The 12,500-nt window shown below is 39.8% G+C and overlaps 1 protein-coding gene across 5 annotated transcripts in view; it reads left to right on the top strand.

Annotated features, from left to right (window-relative positions):
• The first annotated feature begins 2,092 nt into the window (after positions 1 to 2,092).
• LOC113817377 (carbohydrate sulfotransferase 11) overlaps positions 2,093 to 12,500 on the top strand; it is a 19,996-nt gene continuing 9,588 nt past the window's right edge. Inside the window, exon 1 of one of the 5 annotated variants that reach the window (XM_070115007.1) lies at positions 2,093 to 2,110. The gene's annotated coding sequence lies outside the window, so the exon portion shown is untranslated. Of the gene's footprint in view, positions 2,111 to 2,141; positions 2,581 to 12,010; positions 12,233 to 12,500 lie in introns of those variants that run through there. The other 4 variants (XM_027369411.2, XM_027369410.2, XM_027369412.2 and 1 more) reach the window with 4 other exon arrangements.

Genomic DNA, 12,500 nt, shown 5'->3' with positions numbered 1-12,500 from the left:
AGAAGAGTTTATACGAAACATTGCAAAATTCGCCAAAATATAACCCATGTTTCTCCGAAGCCGCATGTCTTCACAATTTAAGTAGTTAGAAAATAAGAAACGGCATGTTCATCTCTTCTGTTATAATAACATAATACAAAATTATTCAAATAGGTTTACCGTACCTCCCAAATGGACATACATGTAATTAAATTAATTTCTTTATATGTTTATACCTCGCATACAGACCTTCCCTACTTCTCTCCTTTTGTAACACATTTCTTTCTGTGAGGGTTGCTAGATGTATCATGTACCATGTATGTATATGATTATATACATATATCATAAATGAATGTATATATGTATGATATATATAAATATATATAGATACATACCTATAAATATTTATACAAATACATATTTACATATATTCATATACATGTGTTTATTTATAAGTTTTATATGAGCACACACACACACACACACACACACACACACACACACACACACACACACACACACACACATTATTATATATATATATATATATATATATATATATATATATATATATATACATATGCACACACACACACACACACACACACTATATATATATATATATATATATATATATATATATATATATATATATATATATATATATATATATATATATATATATGCACATACACACACACGTTACAAGTTCAAATGACACACTATCCCAGGACAAAGAGGCAGTACCTCTATCCATCTGCTCATTCCGGGGCGGTGGGGACAGGCATGCTAGGCTACTCTGTATGGAGGCTTCTGCTGCCATCCCTTGTCAAAGCTTCTATAAAACTATAAAGCGGGCTCGAGGGAAGGGCTAACGTGGTCTAAGCGGAGTTTAGGAGGTTAGGCAAGGGGCACAGGCACTAAGACCTCAGGTTCACGGAGCCAGCCACCTGTGCTAGGTCACAGCCTGGGGAAAACCTCGGGGAGGATTCTGACGGATCGCAACTGCAGTTTAAGGCAGAGGCAAAGAGGATGAATCAAGAGTCACTGCAGTGGGGGACATTGTTGCTTGCACGTGGTATAAAGGAAACAAGGAAGCCATTAAACCCGTGTAAAATATATCCACACCGTCGGAAAACACGCTTGACAGAACACATTCATATTTGGGTAGTATTCCCCCTTTGAAATGCCTCTAAACTGCATTAGTGACGCATTTAAGGGCATTGCCAAAGTTGTAATTCTCTTGCCGTCAAACATAATACCTCTCTGAAGCTGTATTTCAGGATGGGACTGAAGGAATCGTTGCTTTTTTTTTTTTTTTTTTTTTTTGCTTCTTTTTTGGGGGGTGGGGGGTGGGGGTCCTATGACATTAAAGAAAGTCAGTATCTAAATCTCATCAGGGAGGTCAGTCTAGTCAGCGCTTCGTCATTTATTTTCTCCTATTTTGTTTATCGCTGCCAATAAAGAAGATTAAGAACTTTGTAGACAATGCATGGCATCCTCTTAGATTCCGATTTAGCATTTTGAGATGGTTCGGGAAAGTTGCCTTATCATCTTTATCAGTTTATACTTTTTTTTCTTCTTTTTGTCCTGCACAGCGTTAATCATTATTTGATTAGTACGAATTCTGTCGCTATGGAAAGATTTTTCAATGGAGCTGCTGACATGTATTTAAGGGGTTTATGCATTTACATATTTTATGAATTATTAATAAATCACTGTATCATTCATCTATCATTGAATATTCATTATAATTATTGAAAATAATCATACACTGAATTTCCAAAAACCTAAAGGTTATTATTTTCTTTGTGTGTTAAGTTTCCCCTCAATGCCCACGGTGAACAAAATCACTAAAAATCCTCTTCATAAACCAATAAACAATTCAGATACATCACCGTCTAAGAAATATACAAAACAAAATTTCCGTTTCCCTGAAAACGTGATGTCACGGCGTCCTGAGCAGACGATCTGGCAGAATATCCGCATGACAGCAGTTGATACCCTAACTGCCCGCACTGTTGAGGTTGGTTGGCTTTCATCTCGGCCAGTCAGTCTTGCACAAACCAGGGTTGTGTGAGGGTAGGGCAGTGCAGTACGATCATTATGGACCGCTGCCTTGTTGATAAGAGTGAGATTTAGTATAGTCCTCGAAATAATTTGGATGAACTAAATTGCGTCTCATATCATAAAAAAGTGTTCTGTGTATAAAACAAAAATAAAAGGAAGAGACCATAGGAACCAGAAAAGCCAGTCCGAAAATACACATATAAAGTTCCTTTTGCCTCAGGCAGCGTGGTCGGTTCCTCCTCGCCGTCAAAACAGCGATTGTCCGCCAGTTGAAAGCGCCCGATGACAGACGAAAAAAGAACGGATTTAAAACTTTCGGCTGCCGGATACTTCTAGACCCTGAGAACGCGGGATGAAGAGTAAAATGCCAAGTTTTAGTCTCCTCTAAAGGCTCATTCAATTGAAAACCGCCAAAGAACAAATTTACAGGGAAATGTTTCAGGCATTACCTCACCCTGGGATCTTGTAAACAAACGCCTTGGGTAGAGGAATATCAGCGCACCCACGCGATGAATAACTCTGCTCAGTCATGTAGGCCTTATGTTATTGTTATTCGTATTCTTATTATTCTTATTCTTTTTCTTTTTTCGATTTATTTTCATCATCATCATCATCATTATTATTATTATTATTATTATTATTATTATTATTATTATTATTATTATCATCATCGTTATTATTATCATCATCAGTGTCTGTATCACTGTCTTCATCATCTTTACATAAATGTTTTCATTAATATCATCATTAACATTATGTATTATATTGAATTTGGTATAATTGTACGGACACATAGGAACGCATGCAAATAGAGAAAACTAACTCTCTCTCTCTCTCTCTCTCTCTCTCTCTCTCTCTCTCTCTCTCTCTCTCTATATATATATATATATATATATATATATATATATATATATATATATATATATATATATTGCAAGAGATATTAGGAAACGGTGGAAAAGGCGACAAGTACTTTTTATGAACAAAAACTAATCCGTTTAAATAATCCGTTTAAACAGTACTGATTACACACTAGTTTGGATATTTACTAACGAGCGTACATTTGGAATGTGCATTTAAAACCATCTACAAACAGTTGCACGTTTTAGTTATTTTGGTGAACACTCAAGATATTGGCGAAAAATCCTGTTCTTCCTGTGACTGTGTAAAAACACACACACACGTACGCACACACACACAACGCCAACGCCAACGCACAATAATAGGGATTTTTTGCCAAGATCTTGTGTTCGCCAAAATAATTAAAATGTAGAAGGTTTTGTTTAAGATATTTTCAAATGCACATTTCAATGTATACTCGTCAAAAACATCCAGACTAATGTGCACTCAACACTGTCTATTCATTTATTTTTCTTCTTTTCTTTAAACAGATTTTTTTTTTCTCACAAAGTACTCGTCTTTTCCAATACGTGATGCCATCTTTTGCAAATTATTATTTTTTTCTTTATATGCATGTGCCTTTACGTGTTGGGATGATTTTGATAATAAGCGATTTCAGTGTAATAATATGATCATATTGGTGATAATATTATTAAAAACATTTATGTAGTGATATATATAGATCCAGGGAAAATGCGGGGTTAAATAGCACATAATATAACGCACAGTGAAAATAAACACGGTTACTCACATAACTTTCCATTGCAGGGGGCTGTGCCCCCTGCGACCCCCCGTGGGGGGGGGGGCTGCCGCCCCCCAACCCCCGCCAAGGAAACAAAATCTCCACCCCGTATTCCCGGCAGGCTAGAGCGTTACACAATCATCGTCGATGTCGGAGCGGCGGGCGTAATATTTCAATTACCTTGTAACATTCCCACTGAATCAGCATATTAACCTTGGCATAGTCAGCATTGTATAGAGAGACGATTGTAGTATAATCAGGATGAGCAGGGTGGCCCTCCCTCGTCGGCGGGTTTTGCGCCTCCTTCGATGTTACACCGATGGCCTCAAGGTCGATTTTCCCTTTGGAATAACGACATCCGTATTCCTAACCGAAATAACCGTCGCGTTCAGAAGTCAGTCATAGCCGCCGCGATGGCCGAGTGTGGAGGGTGCTCGTATTCGGAGTCGGATTTTCTGCGCGAAATTGCAACTAGCCAGGAAATAATGCTAGAGATGTGCTTCCGCCACAGCCTACTCCGTCGGGAGAAAGCCTGCGGGAGGTGCGGGCAGCCAGCACTACCAGGACCTGAATGTGAGGTTGCACCACTTCCTGTGTACTGCAGCGTCGCTGTATCCTCCGACCTCCTTCACATTCTGCGACAAAGGAGCACCCTCCCTACTAATTAGCGGCATTAATCAATCAAGTTAGTACATTAAAAATCCTAGGTTATTGTAGGTTATCGGCTCCGCATCTAGTTCGTGTCGCTCTATCCTGCCGTGAATACGTGGTGGAGGTTTTGTTTCCTCGGCGGGGGTTGGGGGGCTGAAAACCCCCCCAGGGGGGGTCGCAGGGGGCGCAGTCCCCTGCAATGGAAAGTCATGTGAATAACCATGATTATTTTCACTGTGAGGTTATATTATTAGGGTAATTTTATATATTACGTCCGCCGCTCCGACATCGTCGCCCCGCTATCGGAAGCAAGTTTGTCGCTAACGGGGGGTTTCCGCGCAATATAACCTACATATTTGCATTGTATAGAGTGAGAGGAATCCAACAATACAAAAATCGTCGATATCGGTTATGCGGACGTAATGTAGAAAATTACCTTATATACATATGTATATATACATATATATACACATATACACATATATACACATATATATACATATATATACACATACACATATATATATATGTATACATATGTATATAAATATGCATATACATAAATATATACATATGCATATCTGTGCGCTCGTTTAATATTTTTCCGCGCTTCATATGGTATAACACCATTATATGTTACAGTTTGCTATAAGCAGTGGCTGTTGCAGTGCAACTTGTTTACACAAGTGCAGCAATGTTTTCTTTAAAAACTGCATAAATTTGAAATGTTGCTTTTGGATATACTCATAACGAAATCGATATGACAGCCTTGTACATGCTCTTAAAATCAACAAACACACCAGAACGTGCCATATTCGTATATACAGAAAATGGAGGATGCTTTTCCTTGACAAGCGTACCTAACCTCAGCCGTTTCGACACTGGCGCACCGAGAAAGCGAAAATTTCAGTTCACCAAGGAGCTAAATCTACTGGTACCTCCGAGTTTTAAGGACGGATTCGTTTATCTAAATATCCTGGTAGGCCTACACCAAGCTTGCCCTAGTCGGTAGGTCCGTTCTTTCATAAGTATTAACCGTGATGTAACAGCCTGAGTGGTCAAAGGCAAATATGCGAAGAAAAAAAAATCTACGATGGGAAATAAACAAACATGTAAAGGCGCGGGCATATGCAACTGGTACACCCGTGCGTGGACTGATTTGTTTCTGGTAATACATGCGTAGTATCCAGTATTTTGTGAATGGAATGCTCTTGTTTGTATGGAAGTCTGTAATTGGCGCCTGGTATTTCGCAAATATATTCACTGGCTACTAATATCAGCCATTAGAATTATGTTAAAAAGTTTGGAAACATTACAAAGTTTTGCCGAATACCAATATTATTGCTTGGAATATGTGGTGTTTTTTAAAAGAACGGAAATGGTATAAAAAAAAAAAAACAGACAAACATCAAACAATATATAATCTCAAAATATTTTAAAATAAAAATGCGCTTGTAAAGATATATGTATGTAGGAGTTTTCGTTTACGTTACAAATGTAAAACACATAATTTTAAGAAATTGAAATACGAATGACATGTTATATTATTTTTGAATGTAAATCTTACAGTTTTAAGCCTGATTTATTGTCTTACTGCGGCTTCCTTGTGGAATTTATGAATGGCAATTGACTCAATAGCTTGATGAGTTGTTTATGCACACTCGAGTCACATGGAGCGATCCCTCTAATATCAAGATTTGCAAAGAATATTAGGTCAGAAACACAAACAAAATGTCATGCTCGCGTATCCATTACACACACAAACACACACACACACACACTCTCTCTCTCTCTCTCTTCACTCCTTATTCCTTACTTCTCACTTCTCACTTCTTTTACATTTCTCTCTCACACCTCTTTCTCACCTCCCCTCCCCCCTCCCTCCCTCCCTCCCTCCCTCCCTCTCTCTCTCTCTCTCTCTCTCTCTCTATCTATCTCTCTATCTCTCTCTCTCTCTCTCTCTCTCTCTCTCTCTCTCTCTCTCTCTCTCTCTCTCTCTCTCTCTCTCTCTCTCTCTCTCTCTCTCTCTCTCTCTCTCTCTCTCTCTCTCTCTCTCTCTCTCTCTCTCTCTCTCTCTCCCCTTCTCTCTCTCTCTCTCTCCCCTTCTCTCTCTCTCTCTCTCCCCTTCTCTCTCTCTCTCTCTCCCCTTCTCTCTCTCTCTCTCTCCCCTTCTCTCTCTCTCTCTCCCCTTCTCTCTCTCTCTCTCTCCCCTTCTCTCTCTCTCTCTCCCCTTCTCTCTCTCTCCCCTTCTCTCTCTCCCTCTCCCTTTCTCTAATGCTCTTCCTCTCTCTAATCTTCTCTAGTTTTCTCTTCTCTCTCTCGTAGTTCAAAATGCATATAGAGAAGGAACGTCCTAACAACAAGATGTGTCATTGAAGGTTCCTAACAGGCAACTATAGCTTAACAGACTGGTTTACGATTTAAGAAAGGAAGAGCATGTAGCTTCTCAAACTCCTCAAAACTTGTATTTCTGTATTGATATATTTCTCTTAAGAATGTATAATAAATATTATGCCAAACAAATTCAAACATATATATCTACATTTCGCTTGAAATGACTATTTGGACGGTTCGAATATTTTTTTCAGTTATAAGAAATACAACAAATGAATTAGTGGAAACTTTGCAGTGCCGACCTGAGTTCTGAATAGCAGAGGACGCCTCGAAATGAACAGTAAAATCAGCAATTAAATTCCAGTGAAATTAGATAACACACTGAAATAACGAAATTAAAAATTAATGTTTTATTCATTACACGGTAGGTGGCAAACATTGCAAAACCAGTTGTCAAATATATGAAATATTGTTTCTTCAGAGACATCTGCTGCAGATAAAAGTAAGTCTTTGTTCTTATATTTTGCAATTCAAATGGTTATGACAATCGTATATAATATACTCAGACAGATTTCCCTCCTGTTATAGATAATCGTAAAATTATATAAACCAATCACAGTCATCTTTACACACCTACGTCTCTCCCTCACGGAATACTACACACTACACATGTATAGCCAGATAAGAATTGCCACCTCCAGACTCTAGGTGCACCAGTCGGAAATGTCCGCAACTGTGCATAGAGTAAAACGGTGAAGGGAGTTGGAAGGCAAAAGGAGCCTTAACACCTTGTATTAGTATGACAATGATAATTTTAAAGAAACTAGTGATAGTGGTATCGTTGATAATGATAATGATATTATTATTACCATTACTATCCTTGATGTTATTGCCATTATCATTAGTATTAATATCGTTATTATTATTATTATTGTTGTTAATCTTATCATTAATGTTATCATTTTCATTGTAATGACTGCTATTATTTTTTCATATTTTTATTATCGTACCACTGTTCAAGGTGGGTGTTTATTGTTTGTGTGGGTTGCCCTTCGAGATCAGTTACGTGTGTTTTTTCAAGTGCTTGTCTGAAACCCTCCCAGTTTGCATGTTTTAAAGATTTTCGGGGTTGTGTTGGGATCATGATAGGGTTTGTGGAGAGTGTTAGGATGACCGGAAGGTGGTCGCTGGATGTAACATCGTCGGTTGTTATGTGGTGGTGTAAGTGAGCTCTGTGGTTTGCAAAGACTAGGTCGGGTGTTGTTGCTGAGTTGTAGGCAATGTAGGTTGGTGTGTGGGGGCCGAGGTGTGTTAGTCTGCCTTGTTGCATGTATGAGGCGAATTCTCTGTCTACGTTGTTAGTGTCATTGTAGCCAAGCAGTGGGTGATGTGCGTTAAAGGCTCCCATGATGTATATTGGTTTGTTATGCCTCAGGAGCTGCAGAATGTCAGGTTCAGGTATGCAGGGTCTTCGTGGAGGTAAGTAGAGTGTTGCAAGTATGATGGGTCCTTGTGTGTTTATTTCGACTGCCAAGAGATCAGAATGGAAGTTATTGATTTTATGTTGGATGCTATTTTTGATCGCTATAGCTACGCCATCGTTTCGTTCTTGTGATTTGTTGGAAGAATAGGTTGTGTATGTGTAGATTTTTAGTGGATTATCGTTATTGAGCCCATGGCTGTTTATGAGTATGATGTGTGGATCGTGTTTTCTGTATGTGTTGCAGAGTTCGTTTTTGCGTGTTGGCCAGTGTAAGACATTGTGTTGAATGATGGTGAGACGTGAGAGTAGTGTATTATGAGTCATGTTGGTGTTACGTATGTTTTTGTGTTGTGTCTTCTATGAGGTGTCCGTTGGGTATTTTGCGTATGTTCTTGTACTGTTCAATCATGGTGTTGTTAATGTTTATGCGTCCCTCCATGAGGTGGGTGTGGAGGTTTTGGGCTATGACCTTATTATAATGCTCTGCTTTGGTCATTAGCCACTTGATTCGGTTTTTACGAATTTCATGGCCGATTTCCTCTTTTCCTGAGTATACATATTTTTGAGGGTTTTCGGCAAATAGCCGAATCCCATAGAAGTTAGGGTCCACTACCGTGCCGTCCATCAGACGATCCCAGCCGTCATCACCCTTGTGACACCTCTGGGTTTTTGTGCAGGTGGGAGAAGGGGGTGGTGGATCAGGGGAGGTGGGAGGGTCCTCCCTGGGAGGATCCTGAGGTGGCTGGACAGGTTTCTGCACCTTCGGCCTCACAGAGGTGTCAGGCTTAGGGGCTGTCACAGGGGTGGTGGGGAGATCTGGGGGTATCATGGCCAGCTGGCTCTCCAGGGCCTGGTTGTGGGAGGATTCGGGGGATACTGTTGGCGGCTGTCTGGGGGGCTGAACAACTTTAAGGATGCCCCATGAGTCACCCTCCCCGAGATCTAACTCTGGTAAGTTGTTCTCTCTAAGGGCCTCTCTGGCATGGTGCCTGAAGCCCTTCTCGGGGGCTATGATGTTCTGCAGGTGGGCGTGAAGGAGCACCACCAGGATGTCCTTAGAGAGGTCATTTGGGAGAGCAAGGCAAATACTGGGCTCTGTTTTTGTGGCTGTGGCAGTGACTGTGGACTTGATGTCCTGGCGGACCTGGTTAATTAGGGGTTTCCAGGCATTCGTGGTGGCTTCCAGTTTCTAATGCCGCCTTTTGAGCAACTGCCCTGAGTGGCCTGGCTTCTTTCTCCTTCTCCTTCTCGTGTGAGGTCTTAATGGCCTCCTTGCGAACAGGGCAGCTGTTGGCAAAAGTGCGGTGGTCACCGCCACAGTTAATGCACTTTTTAAAGTTACTTGTGCAGTTTCTGTAATTATGTGTTCCAGAGCCACATTCAGAGCATCTGTCTTTTTTCACTTCTTTACATTGGCCCTTCAGATGGCCGTAGCCATAACAGTTCATGCACTGCCTTACTGGGGTGAAGCGTTCAGATTCTATTTGCCAGGGGGCAATGAAAAGGTTAAAGAGGTAGATGCCTTTCTCCTAAATGTTCTTTGCAGACAGGTGGTCAGAGATTCGTACTTTCATCAAGTAGTTTGTCTTAGGCACGTACTTTTAAAACCTTTCGCCAGGGCTGGCGAAAGGTTTCGCCGGGCGATCCGGAATTTCGTACTTTTAAAATCATGCCTGGCGAACGTTCGCCAGGGCTGGCGAAAGATCATATTGGAACAGCCTGGCGAAGAGAGCTGTTTGAATACCATTTTCTTGCTTTCAAATTATAAATTAGTAACATGTTTGTGTATGATAGGATGTAGGAATCACATTGAAATTATAAAATATCTTAAAATCATAATTTGTTATGAAATAACGTATATACGTATTTTTTTCAAGGCCTTCGATGTTCCAGTCGAGAGCTCAAGACATCAGCTGTATTCCTACCCCCCTACCCCTACCCCCTTTCCCCCGAGATGACTTATTTAGATTTAGGTTGTTATTTTGGTTGTAAGGATAATGTTCTTTTCACAACTATTACCAGAAGTGTTTTTTATGGCGGCATGTTTACTTTTGGCTATAGAAACATATCTGTAGTGCTCCACCGCCCTATAATGAGCCGTCTTTAATGATACCCTTGTAGGCCTACAGTTCAATATCTTACATCAGTTAGGAATAGTAAAATAGTAATTTTTAAACTCTTGTTAAAGTATAAAGTTATTTTTTGTATAAAAGTATAAGGTTGATATAGTATAGTATAAAGTACTTTTAAAACCTTTCGCCAATGCTGGCGTTCGCCTGGCGAAGCTTCGCCAGGCGAACATCTGAGTGAGGGAGGCCTTACTTTTAAAACCAAGGCAGGTGTTCGCCAGGCCTGGCGAACGAAAGGGATCGCCAGGCGCTAACATCTTGGATTCCTGATAAATCTAGCGCTTCGGCGAATGAAAAAAAAACGCGAGAAAAAGCAAAAGGTTTTAAAAGTACGGGCCATAAAGTTAACCTTGTTATAGTATAAAGTGTAGTATAGCATAAAGTATAAAGTTAATTTTGTTATAGTATAAAGATATTTTCAACTTCTTTGTTATAGCATAAAGTTAAATTTTAACTCCTTTGTTATAGTATAAAGTGAGACTATTGCGGAAACAACATTTTAGTCTTCTCTCGAGGTTAATAATTAAGTTTAGGTTATGTTATGTGCACTGCAGATGTAAACAAATTTGCGCTAGATTTGGCGGGAATGCAAGATGTTAGCGCCTGGCGAACGTTGGGTTTAAAAGTAAGGCCTCCCTCACTCAAAGGTTCGCCTGGCGAGGCTTCGCCAGGTGAACGCCAGCACTGGCGAAGGTTTTAAAAGTACGGGCCTTAAGCACAAAGACATGCTCAACATGAGATCCTGGAGCAGCTGCCATGATCTCGTCAGCGATGGTGGATTCGTTCTCATTTACGACCTGTCTGAGTTAGTTTGGCTTTCATGTCCAGAGGGAGGACAGGAGTGAACCCTAGCTTCCCAAGGGAAGCGACTATCTCCGCGGAAAAGAGTCGTTCGGCGTGGTCGTTGTCTTCAACAATAGACAGATATCCATCATGGATGTTGTAGTACCGAAGTACTCTGATATTGGCGTCATAAAGAGCCTTGGCGAGGGTGTCCCGGCGCCTGGGGCTGGGGCCACCACGACAGGTGATTTATGTCGGGTCCTGCAGCTTGCCGCTCCCTTTTATGTCGGGCAGCGTCGGCGGGGGTGGCAGAGGTGGCGTCCACCTGGAGTGACTGCCCGAGATTTTGAACCTAAGGTGGGAAGTTCGGGTGGGTCTTCAAGGCCCTGATAATGCCAGTTTTGCTATACGGTAGTGAAATGATAATGATAGAAATAAAATGATCACAGTAAAAGTATTACTGATAATGATTAATGATAATAGTAATGAAAGAAAAAAAATGATAGAGTAGAAAAAATAATTATATTGATAATTATATCCTCTCTGTGACCGTTCTCCTTTCTTAATAATTTTCATCAGATCGTCTTCAAAGGTCTTATATAACATTACATGTTTATCTACCTATACATCTATTTATATGTCTTATATGACACCATCATCTGAAAGCGGGCATAGGGTGATCATAGAAGTAAATTGATACACTTTTATTGCGGTTAATGGCTATATAACAGTTTTTTTTATTAGGATAATCGTATAGAAAAGGTACAGTATATGCAATCTATTTCACGGCAATATTAGTCATGCTTTATTTTTTTCACTAACTGATAAGATAATACTGCCCGAAAAGATACACTAACCCTTATAGATATCAATTATCGTTCGAGCACTCGAGTAAATGTAGATTTATATCTTATATTACTGATAACATTGCGGCTGCTCAGTAAAGGCCGGGCTACACATATAGTATGTAGGGACCAGTGAAACTAACTTTGTGAATCCCACTGTTCAACTGTGCTTATATATCCTGTGTTTATTTCACAGCTCAGTGAGAATTCTCAAATTATATTCAACACTTAGTTCTAAAAATCGGCAGACTTGTACGCTACGGTTATGTATTTCGGAAGAAAAAATAAAGGAAAAAGGATGACATCGCAGTGAAAGGCAAGAATTTGAAAATATATGGTTTTAATGATTTAAGAAAAAATCTTAGGCTTAGGTGTTACTGCAAGTGAAAAAGAAAATGATTGTGAAGTTGTCATGATTAAAGAAAAAAAATCTTAGTGAGGCCTCGGTGAAGAAATAAGTGAGCCTAAGAAATGTAATGAATTACTACATGATACATGGCGAATAATTTGATTTCTTAATGAATATAGGGATTTAAGAGTGTCACGTGCATATAATGCCTATGTGTTTAAGTATTTGCACACAC

The sequence above is a fragment of the Penaeus vannamei genome, chromosome 3 (assembly GCF_042767895.1).
Source record: "Penaeus vannamei isolate JL-2024 chromosome 3, ASM4276789v1, whole genome shotgun sequence".
NCBI classification, from domain to species: Eukaryota; Metazoa; Arthropoda; class Malacostraca; order Decapoda; family Penaeidae; genus Penaeus; species Penaeus vannamei.
The sequence above is the reverse complement of the archived record's forward strand: the minus strand, read 5'-3'. Positions and strand labels throughout refer to the sequence as shown.